We start from the raw sequence: 25,979 nt of genomic DNA on the forward strand, positions 1-25,979 counted from the left end.
TTAGGCTTATTTTGTTTCTATGTTTTTTTTCAGCTCAGATGGATCTGTCTGATCGTGAAAATTCTTTTACTTTGTTCTAATACCCCTTTAACTGTTTCTCCCACTATCCCTGAAACATTCAGACCTCCTAATAGAATACTACCCTCTTATTAGAGTTCACTTGGACTTGCTGCTTTGAAATCAAGTTTAGGCAGTGTTTATGTTGTAGAGCCAAAGATTTTGCCCTTCTTTCACATACATGCTGAAGGACAAAGATAGAGCTACAGAATACTTGTGCTTATTGTAGGTAGATAAGGTTAATTGACACTCCGTTTGTTAATTATTTACTATGTGTTGTAGTAGTGATCAGGAGTTCTGGTCACAGGTCATTGCCCACTAAGAGTGAAATGAGAATTTTCTGGTTTCACTTTATAGAAACCTGCTAGAATTTAGTTTTTCATAGTGAAAACATCCATATGTATGTTTAAGGTTGACTTTTTGTTTCTTATGGAGAGATTCATAAAAGATGGTATGATTTGTTTTCAAGATTACAGGAATATGCTATTTTTTCCTGTATTGTTTCTTCTCTTTCTGAAATCCTTTAGCTCCTATTTACATTGAAGCAGATGCTTGCAATTTGGTAACAAGGTCTCAGTTGTGTTTGGCGCATCTGTTTCATTGGGAAAAAAAAACAAAACAAAAAACCTAAACAGAACAACCAATATTCCTAATCTGACCAAGCTGCAAACCACTAAATGTTTCAGTTTTGCTGCACTTCTAAAACAATCATTATGCTTGGATATGGGGGGGATGAATTTAGAATGCTTTGGCTAAAGGCCAACCTTAACTACTATAGCAACTCTAAATACAAGGTTTTGGATCGTTACTTAAGTTGCTTATGGTATGAGGACTCCCACAGTTTCTCTTCCAGAGCAGCAAACAAGGGTTTTTTGAGACAGTGGGTTCTGGTGTCGGTTTTCGTTCAGTGATACTCTGGAAGATACTGTAGTGGATATGGGAGACCTTGGACTCACCCTCACCCCATTTGGGAAGAGGTTGTGAAATAAAATATATTTGCAAAAGCTTTACGGTGGTGTTTAGATGGAGATATTTTTTGCAAAGGGAAATAATTGTTGTTTCCGTAACAGGACCAATAAATGAATATATAAGAATCTGGATTAATGATTTCTGGCAAGGGTCACATATCTGCTACCAGTTAGCAGCAGCTGAAGTCACTATTAGAAAGCCCTTGTTGGAAGGTAGGACAACTGTATTTCGAAAGTACTTACACCTTCTTAGCAGCTGCAATTGTATAGCACCTCTACCATGGTGCTGGGTGGTTTTTTGTGGTTTCATTTCACAGAATGTGTGGAGACAGACTCCCCAGGTAAGCTGAAATGCAGGTTTCTCTCAGCATGTCCTCTTTTTCTAAAATGAAAATTACTCAGATGGATGCATTTGTGTTCTCTTTGTACTCGGTATGTCCATATTTCCTTGTGTGGAGAATCACTTGCAGAGGTGTACAAATGTAAAGGAAGGTGCAGATGCTCTTCTGAAGTGCTCGATCATGTTCTCCTCCCAGCACTCTCGTGAAGTACCATTGACTTCAGTAGGACCCCTTGTGAGAGCAAACAGCTTTTTAATGCAACAATGAATACTTGTACATTCAATGTTACTTTCAACTCTAGTCTCTCATTCTTGAGTAAGAGAGAAGAAAAACTAGAAAACAAAATCTAATTAATCTAAGCATATTGGATGCTTGTTAAAATTCACCTGTCCTGGAATGTCCATTTATCATGATTATGACTGAACAACCAAACTAAGAAAGGTGCTGCTTCTTCATTTGATGCAAAATGATGATTTATTACCCTGTTTTTTAGTAATGGTTAAATTTAATGGACGTTTCTGCATGACAAATCATTCATCTTCAGAGTAAAATTAGACATGTTATTCTTCCATGTAGAACATTTCACAGCAATTCATGGAATGCAGAAATCTTGTATTGCTAAATAATTGCCAGAGCACTGGCTGCATATATAAATTTAAAGAACATGTGTGCATATTAATGTTTTAATATGATAGTCTCTTGTTTGTAAAATTATGTAAATATTTTAATTTGACCTAATCAGTTTGAAAACTGCATTTTCCTTCATGCTTATAAATTCCGTGTCACAGATCTGAAAAATACATATTATGATGAATAATTGTATTTTTCTTTCATTCATTGTATGTACATATAGGAGTAGCATAAGTATTAGCAAGGCACCCTTCCACCTCAGGGAGAATAGCAGAAGGGCATGTACTGATTGCTAGATTACATGGCCCTTATATACATCCTCCATCTTTTACTTAGTGGATTCTATAATTAGTAATAGTACTTCCCACCTGAAGAAACTCCTGGAGTGAGTTTCAGTCCATTAACTCAGACTGGTATGTATGTTTTGTAATCTGGAGTGCAGTGGAATGAGTACTTGCAAGGCATGCACTCTGGCATGTATAATAAAATACTACTTAAAAAACACTACTTCTTTTTTTTAGTTTACTTTTCTTTGTCTTTTTTTTTTTTTCTTTAAAGAAGAGATATTTTAGTCTTACTACTAATCATTTGCTTCCAGGCAGCTCTTTACAGAGCTCCTCCTGAGCAATCTCACAGTACAGTCAGCTGCCAGGTTAGGGTCTTGATGCTACCCCTTTAACATAGCAACAGAAGTTCTGTGGATTTCATAAAGGAGAATCAGTCTTCAAATGCTCTGACTCTAATAGCAAAGAGATGATGTAAATTCTTCAATAGATTTCTGTGGAAGTCTGGCTGCTTTATTATTCTAACATTGCTGTAGTAGCATATGTTTTAATCTACTTCTAAGCTCTTTTAGTCATCAGAAGAACTTCAGGCAGACGGTGTTCTAATTAAACCATTTGCTGTAAACTGAGCTAATTAATCCTTTGGTTGTGGGATTAAGCATTTGTGTTAGAACTGGGGTTTACAGAAGACCTCATGCTTCAAATGTTCCTACTCTGGCCTATCTCCTTGCACATAAATTAATTCACTGTTAGGAGCAACACTATACAATTTTATCACAGTAGCATCAGCAGGCCAGCCGTGAGACCTGTTTCATTGAGTGCTGTGCTCTAAAAGGGTTCCTACACTGAGAGGTAGGACAAGTAAGACTAATCCACTGAGAAGCTGGTCTGGCATCTAGGGTCTCTTTTTGTGGTCTTGGACAGTAGAGAGTATAGGAATTGGAGGAAGCTCTGAATGTGGTAAGGGACAGTGGACAGTGATTTGGTGATGATCTGTCTGGTTATGCTGTCAAGAGCAAGTGTCCTGGCAAAGGTAATGATGGGATAAGTGATATGAGAGTTGGACCAAGGGAAAGAGAGTTAGTCAGCTGATCTCCCACCCCAGCTCCTTTCACCTCTGACTACTCCTTATTGAACTCCTTTGCAGCACAGGACATCGTTCATTGATGCCTGTGAGTAACAACATGATCTGGTCAGAGAACAGGTCACCTTGGACGCTGTCTTGCTACTGCAATCAACAGTAGCCTGTGGGGTGGGATGCGTATGCAAATAGAAAGGATCTGTGCTGCATTCCGGTGGTATGGGGATCGTGGTTCCATGTGAGAAGCATTATCTGTGAAATTATGAAGCTAACTTAGTTCTGTATTTTCAGTCTTTTTCTATGTTTCATCACTCAGTATTATTTCAGTGTAAATGTTCAATGAATTGATATAATTATTTTGTGTAGTCCCATTAGTCTGAGGCCAAGAGTTTAGAAATCCAGTGAAGTTGCATTACTACTTTTTTGTTCTTTGAAGCTATTGGATTCATTTGGATAACACATTTTGGTCTTTGGAGTCAGCAAGGTGGTAATTTTAAATGAAAATTAGACTCTTATGCCACTATTTCATTGTTAGTGCTTGGCTGAAAGTCCCAATTATGGCAAGATTCATAATAAAACTTGATAAAAAAGCAACAGCTCAAGTGAGAGGATAGCAAGATAGATGAGAAATAGGCAAAATAATTAGCTGTCTGAGAGTTGATCTAGCAAAAAAGCATCTTGGGATGGAAACTACTGCTGAAAACAATCCTTTATATGCAAGGAAAGGCAAACAATAACTACTGAATAATAGTTGTTACAGAATCCCTCACAGTTTGGACATAAGCCTGATTTTACTGTTTGCCGGCATAATAGTTGCATCTGTTACAGAGGGGTCTCTTCCTCATGGCACACACTGCCTTTGGGACCAGTCTCCTTTATACTTCCACACAGCTTTTTTAAGCAAACATTTTGAACATAATTATCTCTTCCCAAAGCTTTTTTTTCTTTTCTTTCTTATCCAGGATGTAATCTAGTGCTTCATCTTAATTAAGCTAAGTGTTGTTTCACTTCTTTGGAGATACAAATGTCTGGTAGACCAGATGTTGTCATCTGTATTAGCCTACTTAAAAACTCTGATGTAGCAGAAAAAAATTAATCTGTTCCTTCCCACTTGGTATGATATTGTGCATGTTTCATCATGAATTGTTTCCTCTACTGAACCTTCATATTTTATACCACAGCACAAACTGGTACAGGTACAGAATACCCAACCTATCCCATCTGCAGTGGAGCAGATGCTGCTTCCCCTAAGTTCATTTGTTTTAGAATAGTAAAAAACATCCCAGGATGGATTAAATGTCTGCATGCTCTCTATCACCTGAAAGAGGCTGAAATTTTGTTTTGTGTTCTTACTCCCCAATGCAGGGAGTAGGAAGGTGAAACAGCCAGTGCTTCTGGAAGCTGTTCTGTGCCTTCAGAAGAATCAGGAAAAGCTCCTTGTTTGGTACTTTCCAGGCTTTTCAGAAGGTGGGATCATGTGGGGATCAAAAGATCATTAAAAGTTAAATTGGAAAAGCTAATGAGCAATTGGGTGGGGCTTGCTAGACTCAGTAGATGAATATTTAGCTGCATGAATTACAGTAAGATGTTTGGTCCCAACTTTGCAGATGGTGCACTAGAGAAATCTGACTGGAATTACTATTGTCGGAGAGTTTTTCAGCACCTCTGGGCACTTTGATCTAACTTTCTAGTAAATATGATACTGCCTACCACTGATACCAGGATTGCTGTGTTCTAGGATGAGCTATTGTATTTTAAAGCAATTAAAACAAACAAAAACCCTTCTAGGTTTAAAAAAAAATAATCTGTTGTTTAGTTGTTCTTAATGTTTGTTTTCTAAGTGAATAGTACTTGAGAAATACCTTGTTGCCCTCAGCAGTGATTTTCACCTGTGACATCTTATTGAATTTACAGGCAAGATGTAGAAGGCACAGTATTAATAAAGGAAAAGATCTATACCTTGTGACAGATCACTAAGCAAACATGGTACTAGAAGAGGTTTGAAAGCCTCTATGCAATCTCTACGGCAACAATAATTGAGTGTATGCACTTATTGTTTTGGTCCTTGGATGAGTGGTTTAAGCATTCATTTTGCTTTTCATCTTGCTTTCCACGGGCACTTTGTTTATCACATGTGTATAGAAGTTTTCTATAGTGGTTTTTTATCAGTAGTGATGGGAGTGTACACAATAGTACAAGTCTGTATTTACATTACTGAAGCTATTTTCTTCCTTTTTAACTAATTTCTGTTTGTGTCCACAATATTTACACAGCTGTATACAGTTGCATTTGGGATGGTGTTTCAGCACTTGCTGCATTTCCAGCCTTGAGTTACTTCTAGCTGTTTTTCAGCATAAATCATAAGTAACAAATGATGTTACCCTTTGTAAAACTAGGAAACTTTGGAATTCGTGGTGTTCTGATATGTAACTATGTATCCCGAGCAGGACCAGACCACTTTTATGACTGTTGGAATCTGCCTGCCCTTCTAAAGAACCATCTCAGGTTTGTGTCAGAGTGCTATATGGAATCTTCTTTGCAGACAGTGTTTTCTGAACAAAAATAGGAAAACACTGAAAATACATTTTACAGATGTTCAGTGTGAGAGACCATGCTCACGCATGTTGACATTTTATTTCCAAACTGTGGATGTGAATGCCTTTTGGATTTGCCTGTGGGAGAATTTTACAGTTTGTCATAAAAGTTATATAGACACCAGATTCAATTATGAACTCTGAGAAAGGAAACTGTATGTTCATTACAGAAACTGGAAGAGATGCACTAAAGCACAAGGTTTTGGTTTTGACTATTGGTTGCATCAACAGAAATAAAATGAAATATACATTTCAGAGGATTTGACCAATAAATTGTCACCTATTAACAACTTCACTGTGTTTATCTGAACTATTTATCAGAGTTTACTTTGAACATTTTAGCACACTTTTATTTGAAAATAGAAAGAAAATAATCACTGCTAGTAGATAAGGAGACATTTCAAACAGAAATAGTCCCTTAAGCATAGAACAGGCACAAATTTCTCCAAAACAAAGTAATCCCCACGAATCCTCCTTGTTTTTTAAGACCCCACCATACTAACTTAACAAAATGCTTTCTCCCTTAAGCAAGGTCTCATTTCTCTCTTTTTGGCAATTTAGACCCCCTTTTCCCCTCCCTTAGTGTCCCTTTGACTTTGAATAATGTTTGCAAAGTTTGAAGGCAACAAAGAGTCACTTTTCAGAATTTTGACAGGATGCATAGCTGGTCAGTCAGAACAATGCCCTAAAGGCACGTCTCAAAATCCCAAGTTTTGATATGCATTCCCAGGGAGCAGATTGAAGAAAATATACAAAATGTACTCTGTGTTTGCCTGTGTAAATGAAGAAACTCTTCTGAAACCAGTGGTCTGTCACAGGGAGGGCAAAAAATTGAGATGATGGGGGAAAAATTAGACTAAGCTGTGTTATAAAGCTGACATACATACCGTGATGCATGTCAGAAACTAGTCTTAGCTTTTATGTGGCGTTTCATCAGAACTCTGTATTTGGTGTTTGCATTATGCCACAGAGCTCTCTAGCTTGTAGAGGAATTTATCTAAGAAGATTTGTGAGTTACAATTCATGCCTAAAGCTACGCTTGTCCATCAATAGACTGTGAGTAGCTCTGTACTGCTAGTCCTGCTGTTAATTAGCTGGGTTTTTTATAGGTTCAGACGTTCTTGTGCTATTTTCATTGCTCTCAGTACTTAAAAGTAATAAAAAGTTGTAACAAAACATTATAACTAGTAATGTTTTGATAGATGGATGGCATTAGTATTTGAAACAGCAGTACTAATTTGTATCTTCCCTATTTGCTGAACATTCAGATTAAAACTTTGTCTCATAGTAATTTATGATGCTGAGTTTGACATTCACAGCTCTGTTCTCTCTCCTGACCCTGAGGTTGTCAACGTTTTATTTTTCCAAATTGAGTTCTGTATGTTTCTAGTTTCATGACACTGTTTCTTGATCCTTGATCTGATGCAGTTTTATGGATTTCATCCCTGATATTTCATAAAATAGTACTTAATATTTATCGACTCATACTGATGCTTCATATTTCAATTCCATAGATTTTTTTTTTTTTGATCTGTTTTCAAGCTGCCAAAAAGGAAGTAAAAGATTACTGAAAGGGGCTGAAAGTACTGTAGAAAGACAGATGCCTTTCTTTCCCCTTCTGTAAATCTCTTCTCAGAAGTATTGTATCTAGATGGTGATGCAGGTTACAGAATCATCAAGGTTGGAAAAGACTTTGAATATCATCTAGTCCAACCATTAACAACCATTAACCCACCACTGATGGTTCTCAGCTACACCATATCCCTCAGCGCTATGTCAATGCAGCTCTTTAAACCCCTCCAGGGATGGGGACTCCACCACTGCCCTGGGCAGCCCATTCCAACGCCCAACAACCCCTTCGGTAAAGAAATGCTTCCTAATATCCAGTCTATACCTTCCTTGGCACAACTTGAGGCCGTTCCCTCTTGTCCTAGCTCTTGTTACTTGATTAAAGTGACTAATCCAAGCTCTCTGCAGCCTCCTTTCAGGGAGCTGTAGAGGGCGATGAGGTCTCCCCTCAGCCTCCTCTTCTCCAGACTAAACCCCCCCAGTTCCCTCAGCTGCTCCCCGTACGACCTGTGCTCCAGACCCTTCACCAGCTCCGTTGCCCTTCTCTGCACACGCTCGAGTCATTCAATGGCCTTTTTGTAGTGAGGGGCCCAAAAAACACAGGAATCGAGGTGCGGCCTCACCAGGGCCGAGGACAGGGGTGAGATCCCTTCCCTGTCCCTGCTGGCCACGCTATTGCTGACACAAGCCAGGATGCCATTGGCCTTCTTGGCCACCTGGGCACACTGCTGGCTCCTGTTCAGCTGGCTGTCAATCAACACCCCCAGGTCCCTCTCTGACTGGCAGCTCTCCAGCCACTCCTCCCCAAGCCTGTAGCGCTGCTGGGGGTGGTTGTAGCCCAAGGGCAGCCCCCGGCATTTGGCCTTATTGAAACTCCCCCAGCTGGGCTCAGCCCATGGCTCCAGCCTGTCCAGGTCTCTCTGCAGAGCCTCCCTACCCTCGAGCAGATCAACACTCCCACCCAACTGGGTGTCATCTGCAAACTGACTGAGGGTGCACTCGATCCCCTCGTCTAGATCATCAATAAAGATGTTAAACAGGAGTGGCCCCAAAACCAGTCCCTGGGGGACACCACTCGTGACTGGGCACCAGCTGGATTTAACTCCGTTCACCACAACTCTTTGGGCCTGGCCATCCAGCAGTTTTTTACCCGGTGAAGCGTGTGCCCCTCCAAGCCATGAGCAGCCAGTTTCTCCAGGAGAATGCTGTGGGAAATGGTGACAGAGGCCTTGCTAAAGTCAAGGTAGACGATGTCCACAGCCTTTCCCTCATCCAATAAGCAGGTCACCCTCATAGACGGAGATCAGGTTTGTCAAGCAGGACCTGCCTTTCAGAAACCTGTTCTGACTGGGCCTGAGCATCTCGCTGTCCCACATGTGTAGTGTGATGGTACTCAGGATGAGCTGCTCTGTCAGCTTCCTGGGCACCAACATCAAGCTGACAGGCCTGTAATTTCCCAGATCATCCTTCAAACCCTTCTTGGGTGGACACAATGGGCGTCACATTGGCCAATTCCCAATCTGTCGGGACCTCCCTGGTCAGCCAGGACTGCTGGTAAATGAAAAAGTGGCCTAGCGAGCACCCCAGCCAGCTCCTTCAGCACCCTTGGGTATATCCCATCTGGTCCCATGGACTTGTGTATGTCCGTGTGATGCAGTAGGTCACTGACTGCCTCCTCATGAAATGTGGAGGGGTCGTTCTCCCAGTCTCTGTCTCCTGACTGAGGAGGCTGGATTCCCTCCGTACAACTGGTCTTGTTATTAAAGACTGAGACAAAGAAGGCATTAAGCACCCCAGCCTTTCCCTCATCACTTGTTACCATGTTTCCTCCTGCGTCTAGCAGGGGATGGAGACTCTCCCTGGACTTTCATTTGCTGTTGACATACTTATAGAAACATTTCTTATAGTCCTTGATTGCTGAAGCTAGATTAATTTCCAGCTGGGCTTTAGACCTCCTGATTTCTGCCCTTCATAGCCTCACAGCATCTTTGTAATCACTGTGAGTGGCTAGCCCTTCTTCCAAAGGCCATAAACTGTTGCTTCAGAGGTGCTAAGGTGTTACTTCACCAATCATTTTTCCTTTTGCACTCCCTAATACTTATTAATCTTTCAACCTTTTCGAGTTCTGCCACCAGGCTGAGCAGGTCATCCAGCTGATCGCAGTGCACACGGGTGTTGTCACTGCTGCCCTCTGACAGGCTCAGGCGCTCCCTGCAGTCTGGGACCTGGACCGCCGCACGTTTGCGTGGCAGCTCCGTCTGGGTCACCACATTCTTTCTGGTGGTGGTTTTGATACGAGTGGAGGGCAATTATATCAAACTAGCTCAGATGAGCACTAGACCCAGGAGATGAACTGTGCCCTGGTTGCTCGCACTCTCTGGGGGATGCTCTTGTATGTGAGGGGTGTTGGGAACCGTCACTTCAGTATCTGTCCACTCTGAGTTCCTGCTGCCCTTGTTCACAGCTCACTCTTCCTGCTCAGGGGGGAGGGAGCTTGAGGCACTCCATCTTCCCTGGGCTTCTGCCTTCTTGGCTTGCGGTTTTACCACAGGTTTTTGATGCTTTCAAAACACACACTCTTCTCTGAATCTGCAGTAATGTAGTGTAAACAAGTACTGCTCAGAAGAAACCTCCCAGACCACTCCACTGTGGTACATATACCATCTCCTGGATACTCTTGTTCCTTCCTTCCACCAGGCAGTGAGACTGAATTGCAAATCAATACTTGCACTTATTTTAGCTAGGCCACACATTGGTCTTATGATGTTGATTAATCACATTACAGCACATGTTCTTTCAGAATTTGACAGCTGACATTTTGGAACTCCTAATCTGACCCTCCAGTCAGGAACATTTGCAATGTTTAAAATTTGTGTCTGAACAAGTATAGATGGCTTATTGAAGCCGTATTGCTAATACACCGCATTTGGGAATAACTCATTTATTGCTGTGCTATGCTAATGGCAAACAGTATTAAAGAATGCTTCAAATTTGAGTACTCTTCTGTTTGACTGCTCATTTAACTCATGCATGCAACATGCCTGGGGAAATTATACACGGTGGTTTGGAAGCTTTATGTCACTGTTTAAAAATGTTATTTTGTGAAGAATATAATTATTAAAACATAAGTCTAAGAGCATTTAGAGACATCTATGCTATCATTCCTGATTAACATAAGACATTGTTTTTTTTCTTTATTTTTCCTAATCCCAGGTAATTTCTTTCTTTTAATCAGTGGAGAATTGAAAAAAACAGAGAAAACAGTGGAAGAGGTCATCAAGAATTTTCACACAGTTCAGGGGTCTACCTATTGCAAAAAAGTTCTAAATTGGAAGAGATGATTATGCAAAGTTTTAGAAGTGCTGCATTATATTTTTCACTTTGAAATTATTAACCAGACATTGATTGAATATGTGACAAGAGTGACTTAGAAGGGTATGAGCAACTGAACTGCACAGCTGAGTACTTCTCAGTGTGATGCAGAAATATAATCTATGTTGGTGGAGTCATGCTTTGTCACAGTCCACTTCAAAAGTAAGTACTTAGTGTGAGTGAGCAGTCCTTGCTTCAGCGATGAGTTTAGGACAAACAGTCAGCTGTCCAGGTTGAAATTACAGTATTTTCATCCCTTTAGGTTGTAAAAGACCCTGCTGGGAAGATTGTCCCAAGCATTCTCTCAGCATGTTGGTAATTCTGGTGGTTGCTGTAGGTTTGTGACTTTCATACTGATCTACCCTCTGAAGAGAGATAGAATATTGAGACTGGCTTATAGAGACAGATGCTCTCCCTCTTCTTTCTGTCCTCATTATCAACACTTCCCCACTAATGATTCATAAATGCATTAAAACACATTAATCCAAACCTGATACAAAGCTGACAAAAAATGAGACAGAAATTACATTTCTCAATACTGTATGTAGGAAGCAAGCAAAACATCTGGTTCAAAATGTATATGTTGATTTACCAGTTAACCTTAGACAGTGTGATGTGGGAGAGCTTCCATTTACTAAGCTTAGTTGCTTTGTCACTGCTGCTTCATTTAGCTGAATTCTTCCTAGTGAAAAAAAGGATAATGGAATATTACAGTTTAGTCTTATTATTTATCTATGTATGAAAAGAGGAGGGGAGCAAGTCCTAAGTGCAAATAGCCACAGACCTTGCCTCAGAGAAGACTACTTTCTATTAAATGCGTAAGATTCAAAGCAATAAATTAAAAAAGCTTATTGACATTCTAAGCATTGTTTCTATTCTTATTTTACATTAATCTGTAAAATAGACTTGCTCTTAATATAGCTGAAAGAACTTCATGGTGGTGTACTCTTTGCCTGGGTAAACGCCATTGCGAGTGGTTTGGCTGTTTATTTTATTTTCTCTGAGTTAAGTAGCATTGCTGAGGATCCCTTTCTTTTCATTCTCTTTCCCCTGCTAATACTTTTAACTAGATCAATGGATTGAAACTTTTAATTTTATGATAGATAGAGCCTCAAAATACAATCTCATGTTAAGACTCAGAATAGGGAAAAAACACATTTGTTCTGCCTTTTGTGTTCTTTATGTTGGAGGTCAGAACAGTCAGGCTTATGGGTTAAGACATGTGCAGAGGAACTAGAAACATTATGCTGCAAAAGAAATTAATGTATGTGCGAAAACAGGAGCTATGGGAGTAAGAATGCAAGGGGGAACCATTAGCAGGTGAAACTCCTGTTAGATCAACTTTGCCTCTGAGTCTCTGGCATACGAAAACATCATCTGTTAGCTGTTAAAAGAGAAATGTCTGCAGGTCTTTTGACTAAAGTATAGATTAAAAATACAGTTGTGTAGTATTAACATGGCAATTCCTCTCTAATGGGCTCTGTTAGGGATGCAGTTATTTTGTAAATCACAGAATCTGTACTATTGGGAAGAAATAAAAGTATTTTTCCCTGCATGTTATGTAGCATATGCATGATCATGGCATAAGCTGTTGCCTGACTCAGTGCAGATAGGTCTAATGAAATACTCCCTGTAAGTTAGCCCAGTAGCTATTTAGTAAAAAGTCATTTAACTTGCATTCAACCTGTGCTGTAACAGGCAGAGCGAATGCTGCAGATCAGCAAAACTAAAGATTTTGCAGGTCTTTTCTTTTGTTACACCAAGAATTAAATTTCATCTCCAAATTGCATATTCTTGCAAAACAACTCGGAAGTATTATGAAAGCTTTAGGTCCAGAATACATTGAATTTCTGATGTAAATGTCTGGAGGCTGTTCCTTAAAAGGGTTTTGACTTCCATGTCTCTTCTAAGTTACTGAGTGCTGCTCGGCACTGCTATTTTCATGACTCATAAAGGTGAGTAACAGCTATTGCCTTTAGCAGCATATTAGTAGTTCATTCTGTGGTACTCTGTTCAATGATAGCTCTGCTCAGTGCATTGATGAAAAGAAAATATTGGAAGAATTGTCATTACTAGCTGGGAATTCCTCCTCTTAACTATCCTTCATATGAAAGCTGTCAAGTTGCAAACTTCCATCTTCTGTTTTCATGAAATCAATTGGCGAGACTGGTACTTGGAATTGCTCAGTCTGAGTTTGGAGGTTCTCCTCGAAGATGGGCAACGTACCAAAACTAAGTGAACTCTGTCAGGCTCACTTTGAAATAGGAGTTTTCCTTTTGTCAGGTAAAATTCAGGCACAGCTCCTGCTCCTGCTAAATTCAGTGTTAATGAAATAGGATATCTCCCTGCTGTCGCTGCATGAGGCTTGCTCTTCTGGCCTGTGCTACCAAGGACAGGTTCACAGTGGATCTCAGCCAGTTCTCTGGCTTTCATGAATGTCTTGCAAGTGTTACGATGTAAACGTCTAGTTGCCTTCTTTTTGAGCTACATCTTTTACATTGATCCGCTGAGCAGATGAATGTATTCCTTCTAGAACTGGCATTCCCAATACCAGGTGGTTGAAATTTCCAAACAGGTAAAAGCTATTGATGAAATCTCACACAGTAGCTGAAAACAAGTTTACAGTCTCTGAGGAGGACTGGTAGACAAACCTGCCAAGTTTAGTAAGTTTTATAAATATGCTAGCAAGCATTCAGTATGCAACTGTTGTGTAATAAGAGCTGGACACATAGTTTCTTCAAAATATAATTTATTAGGAAAAAAAAAAGTGTCTCTGGCAACTATTCATTAATTTTCACGAAGGTCTAGCTGTGAAGAAAGTAATAGGGCATGGTGAGATAAAGGCCGTAACACCCTTCCTCCATTTGTGTGATAGCCTGAACATGGAAAATCTTGCTCACAGCATATAAACCCTCATGGACAAGAAATCCTCAAGCACAGCCTGCACCTCTGCTGTAGGGCTCTCCTGATCACAATATTCTGTTCTAAAGGGATCAACGCAAAGGATGTCTGGCGTCTCTGCTGAGTCTACTAAATGCCAGAGGAAAGGATCTGATTTGAAATATCTTTATTCACACTATCTTATGCATAATGATTTGGAATTAAAAAAAAAAAAAAAAAGTGTTTTAACATACTGAGTAGCTGCCACTGGTGATGAATTGTGTTTACAAGCTACCATTCAACATGATGTGCATAAGCACCTTCCCTGGGTGTCAGTAATCACATTCCTCAGTGGGACTAACCCAGCGCTGAAATTTCTTGCAGAGTTAAGGCTGCAGTTGTTTAGCCATTTCACCTGGAAAACTTAAGTAAAATGGAAACTTTCTTCCCTAGTGGCATTTTCTGGAAAAACATCAAGTTGTAATATATGTATCATCCTTCAACTATTTGGCTTAGTAGAAATCAATGATAAGTTCATATCCTCAACTGGAAGAAATAAATCAATTAATAGCCAAAAAAGGGTAAAGTCAATACAAAGCATAAACAGTGTTGGCCAAATTAAAATGTCCTGTGCACCTCAAAAGTACTTACTGTCTAAAACAAGCGAATAGCAGTTCACAGTCTGCCACAGGAAGTAGAAAAAAAAGCAGACTCCCAGCATCTGAAATACCAAGTTTGAAAGTAGTATCCTTGTTGATTAGGAAACCTGAGAACATGTAACTGCAGTGAGCTTCAGAAGTTGTCTTTCCTTAACTGTTCAGCCCAAATCCGGCCGACCTTGGAGGAGCTTTGCGGCTGTTTCCATGTGCATGAAGTGTTCTTGAACAATTTTCCTGGTGTCAGGCCTGAGCAAGTTTTCCATTAATTTCAAGCAGTCTTCATTTCCAGCCTGCTGTTGCTCTTCCTTCAGAGCACACCTATTTAAATGTAGCTTTTACGACAGAACCTTGTTTACATCTTGGCTTCGCTATATACCATTTACAATTGATCTGAGCAGTGATACAATATATGGAGCTGAGACTTCCTCGCTCCTCTTTGTATTAGTTGTAAGATAGTTCCAGTTTCTATTTCTGTTCTTCTAACCCTTTAATAAAACTTATTTTGTTCATCCTAACCTCTCTGGATATTTTGGGAAAGAAAAATAGGGCAAGAAATATGAAGGAAGGAGTCAAGCAGTCCTGTGATTGTCATTAGTATCCACAATATTGCTATGATGGTAACAAACATGAAAAAATTGCATAAATGTAGCCATGCTATAGGATATATTATTTGTTTTGCATCTTGTGCCTGCTAAGGTAAACAGTAACGCTAACAATACTGTGCTTCAGTTTAGCTGGTTAACCTGGTTTTGTTTTGATTTGTTTTTCCTGAAATACATAGTTATAGTGATTGCTTCAGGAAAAGGCTATAATGTAGGAGATATTGCGGTGTATAAGTGACTGCTATCAGCATGATTATTCTTATTTTGATACAGCATCTTTTATAGTCTTTTGTTGTGGGAAGATAAACAAATTGCTACAATTTTCTAGCATGGACAAGAGCTCCATTTGGCAAGTTCTAACATGTGTGAGCTTCCTAAAATGTAAGGATGGAAGGGCAGCTATTATAAAATTGAAATTTTCTAAGCCTCAAAAAAGGAACCGAAAGCAAGTCAGATGCCAGGTCATAAACCTGCTGTAGTTTTAAAACTGATGGATTTTAAATTCCTTATAGCTTCTGTTGTAAGAAAGATCCACTAAGAGAGGAAATAATTAGATTCTACTTCATTGAAATGTCTGCCTGGACAGATTTCCACATCCTGTAGCTAACACGAGATATGGAAATCTTCTGATCTAAATAGCACTGATGCTGGTTCTTTAAAGGTTTTATTGGGAAGGGAGGTTTTGTGGAAAAGTTGTCCTGCTAGACCAAGCACAGACTGATGGTTGCGTGCAGTCACATGGAAGTGAAAACCACAATTTTAAATCTTTACACCAAATCAGGGATCCCTGATAGCCAGAGACTACACAGCTGACTGTTCTGGAAAGAGTATACCTCATTCCTTCCTATTATTTGATCCATCCTGTATTAGTTATTAAGAAGGAAAAAAAAAAAAGGTCATGCAGATGTTGAACCTCTTTGTTTCTTTTATTTGTGTTGGCAGTCAATATTCCAGCCCCCAACTATGCTAAGGGAGGTTTTCTCTTGTATGGTCCAAAAGTTGGATGATATGATTTATTTTTTTTTTCCTGATATGAAATCACTGAAAATACATGCAAGACAGGTAAACAAACACCCGATTTCCATGAATCACAAGATAAATTTCTGACACAAACTTATTTCACAGGGAAACTCCCAGTGAACTTCATTAAGTATAGCAAATAAACCTGAAAAAAACCCCAGACCCTAACCCTCTGGTCTCTTCTTTGTAACGTTTTTATCTTTGGAAGCTTCTTTTACACCAAATAGTGACTTCAGGTTGATAAACCCATAATTTATAATACATTGTGTGTTATTACCAAGCAATATTGATTGAAGTAAATATTTGATACTGAAATATTGGTATTATATCATCTTATTGTATCTTCATGTAGTATCTGTACTGAACTGACTGCTTTTCTGATTAAACGGAAAACTGAGTTTGATTTTAGGAGTTGAGACCCAGTGAATTTGTATATGATCCAGTCACTTAAGTTGGTCTGGATTGGGGGGGGGGGGGGGGCAGGGCAGTACTAAAGTATGCAGCTGTGGATTTTTTTTTTCCCTTTTTTTTTTTTTTTTTTTTTTTAAATATTGTAAACCAAATAACCACATCAAGGCACTGAAACTGCTTGGATTGAATCAAATTGACTATTCCTCTTCTTGTCTTCAAATATGTTTTGATAAATGATCTATGCCAGCAAGGGAGACTCTTTAAGGCACTGTGGAAAACAAAAAGCAAATAAACAAAGTAGAAAATATGCAAGTAAAAATAAATGTCTTGCCTTTAGTACTGCGGACTAAGAAGTCCACCTGGTCTGTATCTGGTAATATTTTAGACTATCTAGTTCAGTTGGTAGGGTTTGGGGTTTTTGGGGGTTTGTTTCTTTTCTGAACATGCCAGTGCTTTCACAAAACTAGACAAATGTATTCTCTGTATTTACTAACTGGGAGCTGTAGCACAAAGCTTGTGTCTAAATGACACAAGAGCAGAGCATTTAGCAGAATATTGCCCCTCTGGCTACCAGCCATTTGATCCCTGTGTAACACAGGACAGTGGTGTGAAGGCTCCCTTTTACAGTCCTTTCTCATTGTTTTGGTTATGTAAATGTGTGTGCGGGCCTCATCTAGGATATACAGATGATACTGCTTCATTCTATTCTAATTAATCCTTGTCGAGCTCCTAAAAACTCTTCTTTCCCATATGCAAAATATGACTGTTTATTTTATGAGAAACCTTTTTCCTAACTGCTAAATGCAAAAGTGTTGCCGTGTGGGGTCCTCTTCTCTCACAGCCATGGTGTATCTGCTTGGGCCAGCAAATGTAGTGCTCCACAAACTTTGCACCCATCTGGGGAACGGGTGAATGCACTAATCCAGAAAATGGCAACACTCATCTTTGCAGAAGGTTGTGAGCTCCATGAATGCAAAGCTGTAGCATGTGTATTTCTCATTTTGTCTTTTAAACTCAAAATAGTCAAGTAGGTTTCCAAAAAGTCACTGAGGTATTCTCTCATTTCAGTATTCATTGAAATGTGTTAATCACTGGTTTTTGGGGAACCTTATTGTCCTTTACATATATTTTCCATTCACTTCCTCCAGGGGTTACAACTCTATCAATATAATTATATACTTGCTGAATGGCACAGAAAGTTTCAGTGGGGTAAGACTTTCCTGGCAAGAGCAAGGCTGTGTTGTTTACTTACAGAAATTAGACTGTTGACACTGTTAATAGTGTTTAAAGTAGATGGTTAGAGATGCCACTGTTCGTGTATAAATGTTTTATAATTAATTGGAAGTACACTTGAGGAAAGCTAAGCTGATAGGATCATAACCAGAAGGCTGGTTTGTTGTGCTGATTGGCACATTGTGTGTCTAATTGTTTGTTGATCTGGCATGGCTCGCAGATGCATTTAATGATTCCCACTTGGGTTGCCTTGGTTTGCATTGATCTTTCCAGACACATGGGAGGATGAGATGTGAAGGATGTGGTTTAATTAGGCTACAGCTTTATTAATGTAGCTCATCTGGGAGCTCTTCAGCAATAACTTAGAAAGTACAGGTCATGATGTCTTGAGTTACTGCCAGCTGGTGGAAGTTAGCATTTGCCTCCCCAGGCTTTTGCTGGGCACCTGCTACATCCCCATCATGTAAGGATTAAAGTGCTTGGGCTTTCTCAGCATGGTAACAAACATTAAACTATGACCTTATTCCCCAATTTCTACTTTTTTCTCAACATGTAACAAGGTCTCTCTTGATAAGTGATCTGCACTGTGTAACTGCTAGAAGGGCACTCATTATTGATCAGCTTATTTGTCCTGCCCACAGTTTCTGGATTGGTATTAGTTAATAGCTTTTTTAAGATATATTCTTTGAGTGGAGGAAATACCTGCCTTGCTCCAAAATGGCTCAAATCAGATGATTAGGGTAAATAATCAGGAGTCACTGATTTTTATTGTTGCTTTTTCCATGAATAATTTACACATATTCTGTTTTTGTAACCCTGTAAAGGGCTGACATAACTTCTCCACTGTATACTCCGCTGTATTATAGACAAGTTTAGAGTCAGTATTGCAGAAAGAGCTTGTGTCTGTCACAAGTATTTGTGACATTTGTACAAGATTTCATACAATATTTTCACTCAGCTATCTAAATAATTCCTGCATCTGGTTGCTTCTCACTACTGGAAATTTTAAACAGGGCAAAACTATCCACAGTGCAAACATCTTGTGTCATTCTTCAGCTTTGAACTGCAGTGGAATGGAATTAGACCTGTGGGCCTTCTGTACCCAGTCCTAACGGCTCAGTGCTCATGCCACCTTGTACAGAGTCCCTGCAGTGCAGGAGAAAAAGATAAGCAGAAGCACACATGTGCAGACAGCGAGTACTTAGTTTCTCTCATGGCCTCGAGGAAGCACTCCTTTCACCCAGGAGGGACCCACCAGACTTAGGGGTTTAGATGGAGGTTTAGGTTGATAAATGAGACCCAAAATACTTATTGTATTCGTATTACTGATTTGTCTCCCCAATAGAATTCTATGTCTTGGGTTGCATTTGGGTTTCACTGATGATGAGCGTAAATTCTGGAGTTCTTTGGAATAACTGTGTTGTGGTCCTAACCATGCCGTCTGGATTTCCTTGTTTTACAGCAGAACTTTTAATACTGTACTGTAGTTGTATGTGCTTTCTTTTTATTTTTTTTTTTCCCAGTTATTTTTTTTCCCCTTTGAAGAAAGAAGAATCCAAACACTAAAGAAGTTAAGAATGATTTCTGATTGCCTTCTATTTCTGTAGGAGTCTTCTGCTGTTGCTCAGTCCTGACATACAGGGTGTCACATCTTTGCTGCTCCCTCCCTGTTGTGAGCAGTTGTATTGCAAAACCTTGTATAAATCTTTCCATGCAAGTTCTTTATTCAGCTTGATGGATATGACCCCTCCTGTAGCACCACCAGTTACTTCCTGATGCTGAATTAGTTTGTATTGCTGATCTGGGCATGAGGGAATGGCTCAAGCTGAGGGTTATAAGGTCTACATACCACTGTGGGATGCAGAAGAGGCAGTGATTGCTGAGCACTGCTGCCTGCTTCCCTGCCCTTGTCCCCTGCAGCCATTCTTGTCATCCCAGCAAAGGGAATAATTAAATCCTACTCAGTTTTTCCTGTTAATCCAGATATAGCCTGCAGCTCTGCCTTTGAGGTAGGAGGAGTGTGTTTTAGGATCCATTTTCAATATATGCTGTGATAATCTGTTTTTCGTACAGGTTTGATTTCAGGAAGACATGATGTTTTTCATGTACTATTCTAAATTATTACATACTTCCACTAAGTGTAGCAATTCCTATTTGTTCCATTTTTTTCTAGAGGGAATGCTGTTGGTGATTTTTTTTAAAAATAATTTGTATTGAACTGTAGAGTATAAACTTGTATAGCTGGAAAAGTACTTTTCAAATATCTTTCATGTTCAGTTCAGAGGCAGTTCTTGTTATGTGAACATGGGAAGGAATTTGGATGAAAAGTACACCTGATGTCTGAATATGTCTATAAAGCATATGAAAGACTGTGGGAATAGATGTTTACTACTTTATAAGCACAAACCCTTTACCATTCATTATTTTATTTGTACAATGCCAAAAGCAACAGAGTAGACTGGTTCTGGCATTTCCATGCTGTTATTATACAAACGTTTAAGAAAACAAATTGGATTACTTAATTATGAAAGGGGTTTAAAACAAGAGTCTTGGTTCTTCTGCTGTGCTTCCAAGTTCTGTTTTCTCTGTAGCATTGGCTTGATAAAAGAATAATTTGCATGTTAACTTGTTTAGTGCAGTGATGCTGTTTGCTGTAGTATGTACAGATAATTAGGAATCTGAAATCATATGCAGCTCATGCCTTGTTTGTTTTCGACTGGCCTGTGCTTGCATAAACGGTTAGAAAATGCTACACAAGCATAGTCCTTTGGAATTAGCTTATAGTTAAATCACAAATAATTTAGTCTTCTAGCCTCTTTGAGATAAAGATCTTCAGCTCTGAGTTTGCAGGCTGACAAGTCTCCCATTGGAAAGAGAGGGGTGAGTTCCCTTTCTGTGTGTAAGTTAAATTACAGATAAAATAATGCTATGAAAAAGTAATCAAAGAAATTCTGCACTGTTTTTACCTTGGTTTTGTTCTTTGGCTACTTGTATTCTTAAAAGGTTTTGCTATGTAGTAACAAATAGTAGTGAAGCTATGACTGCTGGTGTATATGTTTGCACTGTGTCTGAATATTTTTGGAGTGCTAGTGATTTTTTCAGAGACCACCAGTTATTAATTATAAGGCAACAGTGAGACATCTCTCACAAGGAATTAACTTTTTTCTCTATTGCAGTTTACCTTTTAATGATGCAATAGTTCCGTGAACAGCTTAATGCACTAAATAACAGTATATTTTATCTTTAGATCTCTTTGCTACTCTGTGGCCTTTGTTAGCTTCGGTGGTTTTTAAGAGCATCTGCTACCAGTATAGACTGAGTGATGGCTAGCTAGAGCAGCCATGTCGCAATGTGCTTGAATCCATTTTGCCTTGCTCTGGGAATCTCTGTTGTTTATTTTTGGTGTGTGTACCACTGAACCAAGTAACTGTTGCAGTCTGTCAAGGATTTCCTTAACTAATCCATTAGCTATAAAAGGCAAATAACTTTTTAATTATGAAAGTATCATTTGAAGGGAAGTAGTTCTGCCTTTCACAGGAGGAATGAAGGGCTAGAGAAAAGGTGGAGCCAGACCTCTCAGAGACATGTAGTAAAGGATAGGAGACAAACCACACAAGTTTCAACAAGGGAAACTTCAATTAGGTATCAGGAAAAAGTTCTTCACCCTGAGGATGGTCAAACACAGGGACGAGGGCCCCAAGAGCCTCACACATTCTTGGGGGACGGGACAAGACCCTTGTCGATCCAGTTTCAAAGGTAGCCCTCCTTCAAGTGGCCCCTAGAGGCCCCTTCCTGCTGAGGTTATTTTAAGATTCTTAGTTAAAAGAGAAGAGGCAAACTCACCTCTATCATGTCACAAGGATAAATCACGCACAGAGATAACCCACTTGTAATGTGTGAAGTTGGAATCAGCCCCATCTGTGCTGCATACAGTGTTCTCTGTTGCCTTAGTGCTGCTGTGCTAGACCTCAGGGGAGAAGGTTTTGATGACAGCTGGTTTATTTTGAAACATAGATTATGTCTGTCTCTTAGCCAATGTATGGTACTGCTAGCACATAATCATAATGTCCAGATTTGAGCAGTCTCCTCTCTCACTTTGAAGTGATGCCTCAAAACTATTAATAGACTTCCCAGCTAATCTTTTATTCGATAAACTAAGCTAGAAGACAGTTGTAAGATACAAATAAAACATCTCACAATTAACCTTCATTGTACCACACTGCAGAAATCTGACTGTAGTAGCTCATTTCAGTTTTTGCAAAGAAAATATGAGACTTAAAAAGGGATTTTCAACTATAATCACTGATGTCCTACCTAGAGATTTGCATTGCCATGGAGGGGAAAAAAAATGTAAATTTTCTTCTCTTATTTGGCTTTGTGGGTTGGTGGTGGGTTTTTTTATTGAAATGGAAATTTTGTTGTCAGAGAGCCTGAAGCATATGAATTCTCAAGTCTTATTCCTAATAGGAATATTTACATAGTGAAGAATATTTTTGAATAGTGCAATTTTTCAAAAGTACCTGAAGAAATATTTTAGAATATTAGCCTTTTGGGTTTCTCAAATATACCATTTAAAAGGGCACTAAAATACCCTTTGTGCATCTGCGTTAAATTCCAAGCAAGTCTGTGCTTTTATTGATGATTTTCTAATGTAAAAATAGTCTTGAGACTAGCAAACATAAATGAATGAAAATACACTCTACTCAGTAATCTATAAGCACTTTGAAGTATTTAACATATGTGTAGGAATGTTTCTATTAAAATGAGGAGCTCACTGGTCATCTTGATGTTGAAAGAGATATACACCATAAATATTGAAACTACGTGTATGCTTAAAACATGGATGCTGACTTTTGTAATTGGATATGTAAGGATAGAAACTTGCTCTTATTAGGACCCTATGAGAAAGCAGTGGGGCTCAGCACAGGCAAATTAGCATGCATGAAACAGAGGAAAGAATCCAGACCCAGATTTTCAGCTGTCTGGAGACCAAGAACAAAAGTCTCATCATTACCTTAAATCTAAAGTGGTAACAAAAATAGATCAAATTTGTTCAGGAGACAGAGGGAGATGTGTGTCTGGCTAAGGGACAGAGTGGAGGGAATTACAGAAGGACCCATGAGAACATACTTAAAACAAGCTTGGGAAACTGGAACAGACATTATTTGGTCTCCAGCTGTACACACTACATGACTGAGCAATTAATTATCATTCACTGACTGTTCCAGTAATGAAGTAAAGCGGGATATTTTTTTATCTAAAAAGCTGTAAAATAGTTAACAGTAGCAGCAGACAGTGTGTGTAAGCATATTTTGGGGAAATCCATTTTTCAGAAAATGGAAGTAATTGCCTTAGCTTAGTGTATCTTAGCTTTTAGCATACCTTGGTATTTTCTGTTTACATGTCTTGGAATAAATATAATCCAAAATTTAGGCTTAATTAAAAAGGATAAAACTGGTCTAGCAGCAATGTTTTGGCCATGTTGTAGCAAAGTATCATCTGATAAGTTAGTCTTGCCTTGTCTAGGCTGAAAACCTAGGCTCGATCTTTGCCTATAAAATCATTCCCTTGTTTAGAATTTCAGTTTATTTGAAGCCTTAAACGCTGTTAATGAGGCTTAAACCCAAATTCAGCTCTATATTGGAAGTCAAACTTTGATCTTTAAAGATAGAATTGTAAGATCTGGGGATTTAATTCAAGCCTAACCCTACTGAAAAGTGTCAAGCCTCTCCAGAGCTGTGTGACCACAGCAGGACAACTGTGCAGCAAGATAAGCAACAAAAGAATGTCACAGAAGTATGACTAATAAGTAAACCTAAGATGTTCCAGTCGCAATAGTTTTTTACAATGTTATAGAGCTTGGAACACCGTACGGTTGTATTAAACGGTATGAGTTTTCTCCTTTGGAAGGATTTGTAGGAGGAAATTCTTCAATTATTAAAATCGGCTCAGAAGATTTAGTCCAAGATTTATTTAGTAATTAAATGTGGCAACTTAGATTCAAATTTCAAATCTCATCTGTAGAGGGTTTTGGTAATACACAAGGAAAAGTTATTGAAAATTTGTATCTAAAGATGTTATTTTTGCCTTCCATATAATATTTTACAACAGAACTCCCCTTCATTCAGGATGCTGTTTGTTTATAGTATGGTCTCCAAATGGTAGATATGTATTCTGGTGCAATTCTTTTGTACACATACTGCAAGAATATATCAAGATACCAAGAATCTCTTCTTTGCATTTGCCCTGCACCAGGAGAGTTATTTTTCCTTTCATCCTGTGTGTCACTTTTATACCACCATTTGTTTATACTGCAGATAACTTCTAGTATCAGGTTCTACTATGTCCAGCTCAAATACTTTTTGCTCTGCTCCAATGAAAAGCCATATTCAGTACCTTAAAATGTGTTCTCAGCTTTTATTGAAGAAAATGGGAGACTGGTGGTGTCGAAGAGAACCAGATCTCTTCTGTAGTTGATCTGCAGAGTTGAAGTAGTAGAGGAATAGTTAATAGTGATGGATGGGAATGGGTGGTAGGGAATTTCGTTTTTGGACAGAGGGGTAGTTGGAATTTCCAGCAGTGCTCGATTCTGAGTGAGAAAATTTAGATCAGATCAGTCAGATCTTTCCTAAAATGATTGCACCCCACTCTGATGTTTTAACTTTCTATTAAAAAAGAAAAAAAAAAAAAAGTCTTTGGGTCTTTGGATGTATGAAATCCAACTGGAAGTAGAAACATTCGGGCCCTGGGCACATGAACAGGTGTGGGAAAGATTCCAGCGGGCAGCAGCCAGCTCCAGCTCTACTCTACCATGGCAGGAGGCAGCGGGGCGGCGAACTGTGGGCCTGGGACATGGACTCTGACCAGCATTCATCCAAGAAGGGTTTTTTTTATTCCATGGAGTTGTGTTTGGAGAAAGGATGCATAATGTTAGGAAGGGATCTTTCCATTTGTGCAGGTGTTTGGGGTCATGGTGGTTGAATGGTTTTGCTTGAGCTGTATGGATCCTTATGTAAGGAGGGGTTAGCATGTCTGATCTACCAGAAATTCAGTAGTATGGGTTATCTAGTGAGGAGGCTGCTCCCAAAGGGCTTGGAGGGGGAATGCTACCATCTGTGTGTTTCCAAGACCTCTGTTACTACCTGGAAGTCTCCCAAGGGACTGATTTTTTATTTTTTTTTTAAATTTTGTATCTAAACCCAGGAAAGGGAGAGGAGCAGGGCAGCTGTTCATCTGTTGCTGCCAGCTCTTGAGGCTGCATCTCCTCTTAAAAAATCTGTGGTAATAAATTGTTACCAGCTTTAAAAAAAATTAAAAATTAAAAATCCAAAGTATCTTGTCTTCTTCCCAGAGATTGGACTTCTTTCTACTTTAGATGTAGTTTTTTCCTTGTATGATAAAACTATTGAAACATTATCAAACTTTTGAATTAGCACCTGGGCCAAAAGAGGCGAGGTAGCTGGTGCAGGTACTCTTCTCATAGGCTGAAGCTCTGGTCTGGCCCTGCCAGCAGTGATTCCAGCTGGCTGTGCAACAGTTGACACCTTCATTTCTGTGCCTGTTTTCTGCTTTTGAAAGAGATTAATTGAGTGTGGGAAGAGGTGGTAGGTTACCTTACCACTTGCTTAGAATTTAAGATCTTTACAGAGACCTGTCATAGACCTCACAAGATATTTTATGGAGAAGAATTAGATTTAAAACAGCTCTAAGGAAATAAGTAATGTTTTTGTTGTTAAAATAGTTTTATTCATTTAATGTTCAATATTTACAACAATGATTTAAAATAGCTGAACTGATTTGGGACCCTGAGATTTGAGTCTTTTTATATGTTCATCTGTCAGACAAGTGTATTATCCTGAGACTTACTTCCAAAGCAACATGCTGGAATACTTCATTTGCAGTGACTCATGTGCTCTATATATTCATTCTAACAGCACACCATTAGCCTAAACTTAGATGCTGCACTGCGCTTACCTCCTTTACAAGTGTAGATTTAAGAACTGAACGCCTTTTGTATATCCATTCTTTATTGGAACGCAATCAGATATTGAGTCATTTAGGTTTTAATGAGTGCTAGCAGCAGGCATATATGTAACTTCATGACGGATTATATTTAAACTTTAATCTGAACTATCACAAAATTTGTGTGTAAATTAATACAAAGGAGATAAATGATGTCATTTATTGTTAGTCACTTCTGTGGTTACCTAAACTACCAAAGGGCAAGAAAACTTGTTTCAGGGAAAAGCAAACCCTGGGGTGGTAGTGAGATTAAAAC

The sequence above is a fragment of the Athene noctua genome, chromosome 9 (genome assembly GCF_965140245.1).
Source record: "Athene noctua chromosome 9, bAthNoc1.hap1.1, whole genome shotgun sequence".
In the NCBI taxonomy this organism is placed as follows: Eukaryota; Metazoa; Chordata; class Aves; order Strigiformes; family Strigidae; genus Athene; species Athene noctua.